Below are 13,431 nucleotides of genomic sequence, written 5' to 3'. Positions count from 1 at the left end.
TCACCTCCCATCCCACCTCCACAGCAAGGATTTTTGGGCAGGCACTATTCCCTGACTGGTTTTTTTTCCAAACCAGTCCCAGATCCAAAAGCCCTTCCCCAATGCAAACACTCAACCACGCTGAGCCTTGCCCCACACCTGGCTCCTATCCCTGTTGCACATACTCCTATAACCTTTTCTGTAGGAAGATCGTTATTTAGTTCAGCAGGTATTTCAAGGGGGAAAAAAAAAAATTAACAAAAGCTTATAAAGTTCTGGATTTCAAATGCAGCACCATTGTGATGCATTGTATCTTCCCTAGCTCTGAGCTTTTGATTCAAATAGTTGGAAAGAGCAGAGTGCAACAGCACAGCTAAGAGCACACAAATCAGTTGAATTCTTGCCTACAATTCTGCACCACAGCCAAATGTCTCCTAGGACTGCACTTGAAAACTGAGGATTGAGGTTTTCACATTTTCAGCCACACAATTCCCTCAACTCTTGTTCGGACGAGGGGCCTTTGGAAGCCCCAGCTCAAAGCAACCATGACTATAGCAAAGCATGAGATAATGACATTTATATCACTGTCTAGCAACGCAAAGCACTGTGTTGTAAACCATTTGAATTATAAACCTACCTGGAGGAGAAAAACAGCAAAGCATCAACAGCCCCCTGTGCAACAGTGGTTAAATAAGGACGACAGTGACATGGACCTCTAAACAAGTATTTTCCTCTTTTTTGGTCAGGATCAAAACATCATGAGGTCCCATTCATGCCCAACTCCCTCAACTCCTAGGGTAACATTCCCCATACTAAACTAGACTGCGTTCCCTAGAAGCATAGGGCTGACTTGATTTCATCAGGATTTGAAACACTGGTCCTAAGCAGACTAGGAATTATAAACCCAATGACTTGACAAAGTTATTTCAGCTACACACAAATATCCAGAGGAGAGGTAACAGATGACATGTGATTTGTGTATCCTAATAAGTGTTATGTGTTTCACACTAAAATAACCAGATGATTATAATAATAAAAAGGCAAATCAGTTCCAAGAAAAAACACTGGGGTTTCATATGAAAGGTTTACAGTGAAGTAACTCCTGCCTTTATATACCGTTCAGACAAAATGAATTGAAGCTCAGACAAATGAACTGAATTCTACAATCCACCTTTCAAAGTCTGAAAACCAAGAATTTGGTGAATGGCTCCCATTAATCCCATATGCTTCCAAGGTGAGAAGCAACACTAAAAGAGATACTGTGTAATACCTTTAGATAATGAAGCATGTTTATGCCCCCAGCAGTTAAGAGCTAGAAGAAAAATAACTGATTCTTCCTACAACTAATCTCTTTTCTCCCTGGATGTCACCCCTTTTCTCTTACAGACCTGGCCACATGGAAAATCTGACATTCCCTTTAGGCAGAGCTGCAGTGAGACCCTCCATACTGCCCTATCAGATTGAATAGCTTTACCCCTGGTTCTGTTGTTACTGGTATCAGTGGAAAAAAGTACAAGTGACTTTACAGGAGAAAGGAAAGACTCTTGACACATCACCTGTTGAGTGCTAATGGTACCAGAAGTGTGTGAGGACATAAGGAACTATGAACAGGATATGAGTCAGGACTGTAAGAAACAGAAACGTTTGAGTGCTACACACTGAAATGCTTTCTCCCCACCAATAATAAAAGATACTCAACTCAAACGCATTAGAGCCACTATGCTCAAAGGCTGTAAGTGAAGCAAACCCTGTAGATAGAGATAACATCTCCTACAGCTGGGGGCAGGGCAAAACCAAGAAAAGCTTTCAGGAATAGAAACTTTCATCCAGGTCTTCACCACTCACCTGCAAACTTGCCTGGTTTTCCTACTATATCAGATAATCTCATAAAAGATGTTTTCTCTCTCCAAAGAGACTTCTCTTGCTTAATTTAAACTTTTCCGGTTAGAATTAAAGGGCATACCGTCTCTTCTTTAATACTGCCTCAGAAGACGTCACTGCTGTATTACAGAGAAAGGGCCTGGCTCCTACTCCCATTGAAGTCAAGAGCAAAACTCCCACTCATTGCTATGGAGAAGGATCTAATCAAAATTCTCATTATCTTACTGCCTCCCAGCCTCCTGGTATGGCATGCAGGAGGTAACAAGGGATATGTTATTACCCCACTGAATTACTAAAATAAAGATTCAAAAAAAAAAAAAAAAAGTATTGTAAGGGCCTACTGGCTGGTCTATTAATTTATTCCACAAAATGAACTGCATCACAGAGTGTTTGAAGATTGAGCATTAAGTAGAAGCAGACGCTTGCAGTTCTACAATATGTTGTTTCCGTTTAAAAAAGTTGTGTACCACCTGTTCCTTCCATTTGCTGTTTTTTCCTGAAGTCATTGCTGGCAATGGAATTAGTCATTAAAAAACAACCCACAAACACTTACTTGGTTAACTAACTAGCACTCGGGAGCTGCTGGCGTCAATAAGAACAACTTCCTCAGATACTCCCTCAATAAATATTTTTCTGGCCCTGCCTCTGGGTTTCACATCTGGTGTTTAGTAGAATATTAAACCCAGCATTTGCTATTGCTCAGAAAATTGCTGCTTTTTAAACTCTACATCTTCATACATTAGATGTAATCTTAGACAATGAAAAACAAAGTGGCCCTTAAAAAGAGGACCTATTTCTGTATATTCATAATCTCGGGCTTTGAATTATTTGAGTGAGTTTGGACATGTAGCCTGAATGCCCAGATGCACCTGAAAGAGAACAAAAACAACAAGCCAGTTCTGCTGCTGTGCAACATCGACATACTTGTGCTGACTTCAGTAGAGCCACGACAATTAGAAATCCAGTCCATAAGACTTAACTGCAACCATAGCTGGTTCAGAGTCATATGGGTGCCAGCTGGTTTGTGTGTACTACCGGAGAAAAGATACTACAGCCACAACCCTCACTCAACACCTCCCACTTCGTTTCCTCCCTGGCACAGGTCCTAGGGCAGACGGGCTCCCCTGGTCCCCATCCTACCCACAGGCTTATGGGGAAGAAGGCATCCTGCAGGCACAGGGAGCGTCGCACGGCTCTGCAAGGCATGCTTGCCGTCCACAAGACAGGGCTGGTTAACGTGGCAGTTTGATGGCCTCCATCCTACACTGCTGGATGCAGCCCAGGACACGTGTTTTTCTATCTCTTCAGCATACCGGCCAGACCACAGCCCTCCTGCCACCCAGGGCTAACAGGATTGCCCACTGAGAGTGCACAGCAATGCACTGCACACGCTGGCAAAATGCTGCTAGGGGCAAACACCACAAGAGATCTCCAGATGGAGAAATTCTGCCTCTCTTTGCCCCACATGCTGGAGGGCTCCTTCTTACAAAAGGAGCACTTGGAACAACAATACAAGGAGCACTTCCAATTAACTGGATTTTTTTTTTTTGTAAGCTTAAAGTTCCTTGTGACTTCAACATGAACCGCCAAGACTCAGCCTAAATAGCTTCCGCCTCACATGACTCTCTCTTTAAGGTATTTAACAGCCCTTAGCATCAAACCAAAGGATGCTGGACAAGATGTCAGTGCCTTCAACAGAGAAGCGGGTCTGGCTTTCTCTTTTTCCTTTTTTATTTTAGCACAAAGAGAAGAATATCACACAGAAATCTGTAACAGAGAAAGGAGTGGGCCCAAGGATAACATCCTTGTTGTTTGGCCATGCGGACTGTCTTCACTCCCCTGTACCACACATGTGGTATTGCCACACCCTCAGGAACCTGTGCTGTGGGTGCTCTTTGCATTGCTGAATCCCTTCACACTTTCTGTTCCTAGCAGCAGAGTAGGAGAGACTGGTAATGATGAGTATATGCAAGCAGCACCAGAAAACAACTTGAGGATCATAATCTTACCCTGGGAACCAGACAACCAGTACACCCTGGTGCGATGACACTTAAATGATTGTAGTAAGGCACCCGATCTCTTGAAGAAATCTATTTGCTGTGCTATAGCAGATCACTTTTACAAGTTAAGCGGCCCAAAAAAGCAGCAATTTTAAAGACAGAAGCACGAAAGACTCCATGGGGTAAGTGGAGATGACAGTTCTCATATCACCCTTTTAACAGTATAGAGGTAAATGCTCAGCAAGCTCTCTCTCTGTTTATAGGGCTTGTAAGAACACCAGCTCACTCAGTTTCTTCGTACCTCATATTTGACAGAGAACAGAGGTGTACAAAAACCAAAAGCTTTTTCTAGACTCAATGGAAAGAGAGAGGTTCTTCAGAAATGGCTTCACCACACGTGACCTTCACAGCCCTCCTGAGGTGCTAATCTACAGACTCTGCTCTCTGCAAGAGGAGAGCAGGGCGAGCATGCTTCTTGCAAGCAGTAGCCACACGCAAGGGGCTAATGTTAAGCCAGGCAATGCGGGTCTTCAGGCTTTTGATAAAATTATCTCCATTTTTTGTTCATATCACATGGAAATTCACTGTGAACTAGTACAGATCTGGGAACCATTTCCTACATACACTCATGTTCTTCTTGTGAAATATTCTGATAAGATTTAAAAAGATGGGTTTGTTGCTTTTTTTTTTTCAGATTCTCAGTAAAACACAACTGTTGTGCTTACATGTCATGTTTTGTTTTGAGGATTTGGGTTTTATTGCCTGCAAGTGTGAAAAATAGGTAATATTTATGTTCAATATGTGCCTGAGCTTGCAGAGACAGGTCTGAAACAAATGGTCTTGCTTTCATTCCTTTGTGCAAGATACACAACTGCCATATGATGACCAAGGAGAGGGAAGGAGCTTTGGGGCAGTCCAGAAAGGGGTGCAACGGAGTCAGACCAAGAAATGTGTGAAGATTTGTTCTGTGCCATTACATGGGTTGTGTACAAGGTTAAGAGAGGGTTATAAGGAAGGCTATCGAGACAAAAGGGAGAGCTGAACATTTAGCATGCTGTGAAAAAGTAATGCGATCTGAACATGCCTTAGACTCACATGAGAAAGAGGGAAAGAGAACAGTATCAAATAAATAGAAGAACTAACAAAATTCAAAGTTTAAAGCATTTATTCAGCCTTGGTCTGGGGCTGCTCCTTCAGCCTGCACTGACTATTTGATCAGCTTACTAAAATGGGATTTAGGCATCCGATTATTTAATTACAAGAAGCTTTTTTGCTCTCCATTTATGCAAGAACACGTCTTCTCCACATGATAAATTGTGAGCAGCTCAAACGCAGCTGAAAGGGAGAATTGGATTACCACTCACTCCTAAGAGCAGACAGGAGTTTACCTATCCCTTTCAGTTGACAGCTCCCCAGCCTGCACTGACTTTCCTGGTTACACACATCACTGTTTGTAATGAGCTTTTGGTAAGAGCAGACAGCACATTCAACACCTGCCATCAAGACTTTTGAAGATCAGACTAGCACCAGCGAATTAAAATGCAGAATGAACTCTCCTCAATTTCATTGTTGCTCTTTGCAAAGAGCACCCACCAAACAGCTTCATCTACACTTTAAGCTCAGATCCTCAAATCACTCTCTTCCATTAGAGTTATTGGGCTTGGCTTTGAAAGACCCAGCACTTCCTGACCATTTAACTTTTTGCCTAATGAATAATGTTCAATAACACGCAGAGGCTGACAATAAGCAGCTAAAAGAAGAGTCTCGCACTCACTGAAATCAAAGCTAGTCCTTTTCTTGCTGGACAAGGATTAATATGATGAGCAGTACTCTGGCAGTTTCAAGGATGGTGACAACTGGAGGTTTGCTGATAAATTTTCACCTGTCACCTGTTTCTGTCACTGCCTTACACAAACACACGTGCTCACTCTCCTGCTGTGGACATGAACTCTAGAAAGACTCATGGCTTCAGACATAGGAAAAAAGAACTACAACCTCCAAGAGAGAAACGAGGAGCTGCAGTAAGAGCAGCAGTGTTGTGGCCAGAAGAAACTGCCCCCAGCACACAGACAGAGGCAACACATGTCCCAGTTCTTACACCATTCCTCACCCTAGAAAGAGGAAGGACAAGAACCAGCTCCAGGAAAGAAAAAAAACCAAAACCAACCCTGTGACTTCATCATGGCTGTGCAGTTTCACCAGATAAACCTGGTGTTTAAACTTCAAGTAGCTGAGATCAGCACTTTCTTGGCTGAAGAGGAATGACCAAATAATTGTCCTTGCAACAACCACTGGATAAAGTGAAGATGGTATTTAGCGTCTCTCTTTGTGTTGTTTTTTACTTGTGCCATTCAAATAACCAAAAACTGTCTGCACCCATTACGCAAACCCTCCTCTGAACAGATAATGCCAGGGCGCAGTGGGAAATCCAGGGATCAGCATTTCTTTGCATCTGTGCTGCATTGCAAATTTGCATGTGCCGTAAACAACCTCAATAAAACATTTCAACAAAGCAGAGCAACGAACCCTCAAACAAGGTGAACATGTGGTGACTGAGAGAAGTAATCAGCACATGTTGCAGAGAACATTCTTGGCAATCGTGAGCCCTAAATTTGAAGTGTGAGAAGAGAAAAATGCCACGTCATAAATTCAGCTTGCAGCGCTTGTACTCAGCAGCACCAGCTTTTGGATAGCTCAACTCGCACTGCCAACAGGACATTTCCTACAGAAAACAGATACCTGCACAAAAAAGTTGGCAAAAAATCCCAACATGTTTTTATTTTCACTTAAGTTTCCACCTCTGTGCCATAAACACCTTTACTGTATAGCCCAGGAAATGCATGCATTGTCTTTGTTTAAAACACCATCAAAATACCTAACACATACATGCAGACATAGGAGGAGTCCTGTCAAACTATTTGGTTTTGTTTGAACAAGTCACAGAGATTCATTAGGCAATTCATCCCAGTAAAGTTGAGATGTGCAGCATTGCCAGTGCTCTGGAATGAGTGATACAAGATCAACAAAAACAGAAAACCCACCTTTTGGTGGTGGTGTCACGTCAGTCACAGGATATTTTAGTTCAGGTTTCCACAATCTGAAACAAAGCAAAAACTCTCAGTTAGTGGCAGCTATTAAAGGGAACAGGCTCTCACGTTTTATTAAATGAATTAAAGACTCCTGAATTGCAAGATGTGATTAACAAAATACCTTCTTCTCTGCTTTTGGTAACGTAGTGACTAGAACCTCTCCTGCCATCATAGCTTACATCTCTTCATATGCATCACACCATGTCCCACCAAAGAGCTTGGGCCTTCAGAATGCCTGTTCTCATATAAAGTGGATATCCACAGAAAAGCAGATTCCACTGAAACACAGGCTACGGTGATGGTTTCCGTTAGGATCAGAGTTTCACAGAAACAACTGAACCCCTTCTTCCTTTATAGAAAGAAGATCTGCAGGCAGAAGACCTTTCATGTATCTAGATTCACCAGGAATGATTCACCAAAAATTACAAAAGATAGTAACGGCAATAACTAAAAGCACAAGGAGCCAGCAAACAAAGAACATAGATAACACGACTTTAATTTACCAAAAGCTTCCTTGTTTCCAGGAGTCCCACAGTTATACCGCACAGTAAAAAATTATGTGCTTACAAGCTGCAGACCAGACTGATGGGACCTATAAATTGAATATCATGTAATTCAGTATCATGTACCACAGAAAAGCTGCAAAGGGGAAGTGCTGCTGAGCAGTCACAGAACAGAATTCTCTCTGGTGCTACAGCTGTTTATTGCATGACCTTGGGCACATCCTTCACTACTTTGTGCTCTAGTGACTACCATATCTTAAGATGAGTATATCATCGCAACAGCATAAATGAGGATTAATTACTGCTTTGCAAATCCTGGGAAAGGCTGGGCAGGGAAGAAGCACCTACAAAAAGCAGATTGTTGGTGTTTACGAATTGCATCGAATTGCCCAAGGAGGAGGGAGAACAGACAGACTTCCCTCCCAGCTTCAAGCCAACAGCCAGCAAATGGACCATTTTCCAGTACTATCACCCTTAATCAGCATGCACCCTACCTGCAGAACTAACTTCTGCCAGAATGTTGGTAACAAAAATCACAGCTGCACAAAGCTATATTAGATATTCACTGCTTGACAGGGGAAGGGTGGGGAGAAGATGAATGCAGGCAGGAATAAAAGCACCTTGTACTTTTAGTCAACTTTGCTATGTTTCAAGGTATCCATGAGCATAGGGATTGTCACTGAAAGCAATGGGAGTCTAGCCTCTGACTTTATCGAACTTAGAAAAGAAGCGTTTCATTTCACAGAAAAGCAGTGAAGAGCAGATTCAGTGTCTTGCCAAAGTTAACATGAGGCAGTGGCTGAATCACGAGCAGAAAGCAAGGACCCCATCCCTACCTCCTGCTTTTAAGCACAGGCAACTTTCTGAAAGCAAAAAAAGACTAAGTCTGTATGCACAATGCTGTCATAACTGAGGATAAAGATGGAGGTGTAACCAGGAGAAAAGTGGAAGAAAACACAAGCTCGATTATTTCTTCTTTCCTCCCAACACCAGAAAATGAAAAATCAGTTCTTACAATATGCTGGCCAGGCGTGGTCCCTATTATCTTTGGTTAATTCCACATGTCTGAGAAGGAAATCAGCTCTAAGCCGGTTAGACTTGCTAAATGAGATTTGCCTAAGGCCCCACCCCCCGGCACAGTGTCATGCACCAAAGATTTGGCATTCTTTGGGAAGATGCGACTTGTCCAGACACTGTTAATAATGGTCAGCAAAACACAACCATCTAACAACGCACACATAACATTCCCCTCTTGAGCAAAACACCATTCAGCACCTCCTAATCTCTCAGGAGCTCACAATCCATATCCAAAGCAAAAGGTGAGTAGGGACTGTACCAGCAGGCTCCCTTTTATAAAGTTTCTGATGAGCATATGACAGACAAGCACTCAACCCTGGCACCTCCAGCAAGCAGAACTTCCAGCACCTTTAAGGCCACATTGGTCCACGATGTTTACTCCTTGATTGACTCTAGACTCATCCTAATATCTTGGGTCATGATAAAAGGGAAACAGACTTGCTGCTAGCAAGATAATATGGCTGTGAAACACCGATCAGACACCTATTCACTTCTCTGCTACAGTTACACTCGTTTAACTCTGCTTTAGGAACCTCAAGATTTTCAGAATCACAGCCCTGACTCATGCAGCCTGTGGTGAACACCCAGGACACAGTTAGGAAAAGACTTCTCATAAATAAAGTACCATGCCAATTGCTTGACTCAGAGAACACACAATTAGCGCTGCTACATATTGGCATTTTGTTCTTCTGAATATTTGTTGGCTAATAAAATCAGGAGTTGTTTTCAAAGAACATGCCTATATTGAATAATTTATCTACCCCTTTCCTGTAACTATAGTGGCATTTGCTAATGCTGTCAGCTTTAGCAAGGAGTCACACTGACAGATCTGGTTAGCAAAGTCTTTCACTACCAGCTTTCCAGTAGCATGCAATAGGAAAAAAAAGTTGTCCAGTATTTGCCACCTTTCAGCTTACACGAGCCCCGACAGAGAAGCACGTGCTATGAGGACAGCTGTGCTTATCCAAAATACCCACTGGCACAGCTGGACACTTCAAGGTCTTCTAACACCCTGGGTACGTTTCATTTCAGAAGATGGAGTTGGTTTGGCTAAAAGGGAGAAACTGTTTAAAGATCTGAAGGCAAGAGATGGATTGTGTAATGATGATCATGAAATGACAGCACCAACTATTTCAAGAGACAGAACAAGTGCAGCTGATTAAGGGTAGTGAATCTCAAAAAAAGACCGATTTCAAGCAGCTCTGCACAGGTCAGCAGGGCTTCATGGGAGGCCAAAAGAGCGCAGGAAAGCTACAAGTGCTGGAGAAGGAATAAAGATACAAAGGTAAACTATTCTATGGCAAAAGGAAGCTGGGACATCAAGTGACTACAGTGCTGACCAAAGCAAAGAGATATGTTTAAGGAGTTTTAAGAAGAGACTCATGTAGGTGAGTCAGCTGAAACAGATGAAATTAAACTACAGTTTTTTAATTATGTAAAAAAAACCAAACACACACGGAAAAACAACCCCAAAACAAAACCACCATACACTAATGGATGAAACCACTGACACTGTGAACTCACAGGAGATGAGCAAAGTCCTAAAGCACTGCCCAAAGGCAAACACAGGACCACCATAAAAATGAAAGAGGACGACGACCACACAGGGAACTAGAGACCTATCAGTCTAACTCAGATTCCTGAAACAAATCGTTAATCAATTATTAGCACCCAAAAGATGGTTAGACGATCAAAATCAGCAAAACTGATTCTGCAAAGAACCAACCAAGACAAACTGGTCTAATCTAGTTTTCTGTCACAGTATAGCATATTTACTGGAAAAAGGGTAGCATAGACATGCTATACTCTTCAGGGGTTTGAATGCATTCTCAGAGGGGTCAGTCTGAGGCTCACTTCTTTGCAATATTTTGTGTGACTAGCCAGAAGAAAAGCACTTAGACGAGAGAGTTTACAAGTATTTCATTAGGTCCAAAATCATCCAAAATCAACACCATGAAACTCAATGATGCAAAGTGCTGTAGTAGTGCTGCTGTAGAGGCAGCAAAAAGAAATGTTTCAGCACACAGCTTCATCCACCAACATCTTAGCTGAAGCCCAACGGGCTGAGCCCAGGTACCTGACTTTGTACAAGAGGAGCTGGAGTGCAAACCCACATTCCTCTCTGCTGTGCTGACTCCTAGGTGGAGGCAAGTCACACCCCACAGAAAAGCAAAGTGAACAACTGGATATTCAGCTTCCACAGTCAGATTTTCCAGAGCTCTTCTGTCAGAGCCATCAACCTAGTACTATTAACTGTTGTCTGCAACACAGACATGCCTTAACACAGGAAATAATTGTCCAAAGTATAAAGCTAGCAGTTGTTGAACATGTCTGAAAGACTTGCAAAGGAGATTTAGGCTAATCTAACTAAATTAGCAACCTACTGAAGCTGTACAACACCTTCACTGGACAGCCAAAAAGAACCAGGTAAACAGGATGGGGGTATCTCAGAGAACCTGCCTCCACAACCAAGGTCTGCATCATATCTCTTGCAATTCCTTCCAGCCTTGTGCATTTACCTTTCTTTGATCTGTCTACTGCAGACAATGGACAGTCCAGGATTTTTGGTTCTTTGCCTGCCTGCATGTGATGAAGCTGAGCAGCAGGAGCTGCAGATGTATTCTGAGGGCTTCGACCCTGAAAATACGCTAGGCTAATTCACATTTTGAACTGAGGTTCACATTTGAAGCCTAATGCTGCAGCCCCCTCACAGCAGTCTGTGTGAAGGGAGAACAAACGCATCTTCTGTTACTTTAAAAAGCCAGAAATTTCAAAGCCCACTTTATCTCTAATTGGAGTAAGACTGTTCCTCATCTGCTGTGGTACTTTTCACAGCCTCTCTTACCAACATCTCGTGAAATGAAAAGTTTAATGAGTTCTAAAAACCCCAGAATACTTTAGATTGTTTACACATGAAAAAAGCTCTATGGCTCAGAGCTGAAGAAGGAGTAACACAACAGATCTGTGGGGCATCTTCCCTGCTGTGCAAAAAAGGAGCAGATACACATTCAATATCGTTAATGGAAGCTGAGAGCCTAGTTTCCCAGGAGCTATACAGAGCACATACCCTTTAAACTTTAATCTCCCAGTTTCAGGGACAGGAATTCACACCAAAAGTACATTGTGCACTGTCGGTACTTCTGCAGCGACAAGACCCCCAAAGCTTCTGTCTGGTTCTTTGACTGATCCTGTTATCCTTTTGCCATTTTTCAATGCTTAAACACATTTTCAGAGGTGCAACTCAACACACTGCAAGGGTACCAACAGTGCAAGAAAATACATACAAAACAAAATTTGACTTTCAAGAGTGTTTCATCAGTGTTGCCCTAACACTGCTCCTATTCAAGTAAATTCTTTATCCTCTCATGACAAGGCACTTCTATTAGTATAAACCTACAAATTCTGAATTGCTTTCTATTCTCATTCATAGGCAATGTCTTCCTCATAGCAATTCTGATTTCCAGGGAATTTATTCTGGATCTATACAGTTGCAACTAAAATTAAACCACATCCTTTTATTACCTGCCTAGACAATTTTCAATTTATTGGCATCAACACTGTAGGAGATAACATGGTTGGAAGCTTTCTGTGAGAAAAGAATTGCCTGAAACTTTTTTCGTCTTCCATGAGATTTCATACTCAAAAGATCAGCACAGCTCTACCAAAATGCCAGGGAACGCCACTGATTCATAGTAGCTAAAGATCCGTCTTGGATGTGTGTCTTGGGGAACCACAACGCGAGTTGTTCCTTCCTCCGTAGTAATGAAAAGATGCTTGAAAAGTATCTTTGCTTTCTCCTGCTGCCAGAGAATCTACATGTTCCCATTCTCTCCCTAAAACAAATCCTTGAGTGTTTTTCCTGCTCATCTCACAACATCTGGTCCTGAGCCCACGGAGTCAGTCAGAGTTTCACCACTGACCACCACTTGCTAGCCACATCACCACACTCAGCCCCGCCAATCACAACTTTTCAAGAGGAAACATTAAATGAACAGTCTCCCTCTGTCTTACAGGCTCCTACTATTTGAATGTCCAAACACCTCCCAGTCTACAGTCTTCACCTTCCCAATTCCTTTACGATACGGCAAAGGATTAGTTATCCCAGTACAGAAGGGTAACTGAAGCAGAGAGAGATTAAGTTGTTCACTGCAAGTTCCCAAGAACATCTTTGAAAACACGCATGGACCTCAATTCAGATGACACCTCCTCTGGGTGCTTGCTTGCCCCAAACACAAGTCTGTTGCACGGCCTCAGCTGATGCTTAGGGTACTCATTAAAATAGGCTCACAGCAGCTACACAACTTTGAAAAGTCCATAAGCAGCCCTAGTTAAGCGTTAATAGTTGAGAAAAACTCCTTAACAACTACCATAGGCAGTTTCCTTTCAACACCCAGCCAATCAAAAGAAGAATATAATGCAAAGCCTCAACAATACAGAGACAAAAAAAACCAGCAGCCACATTACACTCATTTCTAAAAATCCAAGTTCAATTTAAGGTATTCATACTAGAAATCAATGAAAGTTCTTCTGGAGTTTCTAAGTGTCACATGCATGAAGGATTACTTTGGGGAAGCACATTTCTAAATTACATAACGGATCAATTAAATCTGTGGTAATCTTAAAGATCTGAAACACTCAAATGGGCTGATTTGGTAAATATGAATCTTGAATAATCTAAAAAGACTGTGCCATCCTAGATAAGGAAAAAAGATGTTAAGAAGTTAAAGAATTAACTGTTCTGAGCAGTTTAAACTCCAGCTTCCTGATGCACAGGTTTTAGTTATAAGATCACAGTGTCTTTCCACAGGACCTGCTCCTCACTCTTACAGAAATTAAAGCTACTCCAGGGATGATGCAAAGGAGGTACCTGTAGGACAGTTCTCCCAGACACCAAAGCTCAAA

The sequence above is a fragment of the Gavia stellata genome, chromosome 8 (genome assembly GCF_030936135.1).
Source record: "Gavia stellata isolate bGavSte3 chromosome 8, bGavSte3.hap2, whole genome shotgun sequence".
NCBI classification, from domain to species: domain Eukaryota; kingdom Metazoa; phylum Chordata; class Aves; order Gaviiformes; family Gaviidae; genus Gavia; species Gavia stellata.
Note: the sequence above shows the minus strand (reverse complement) of the source record.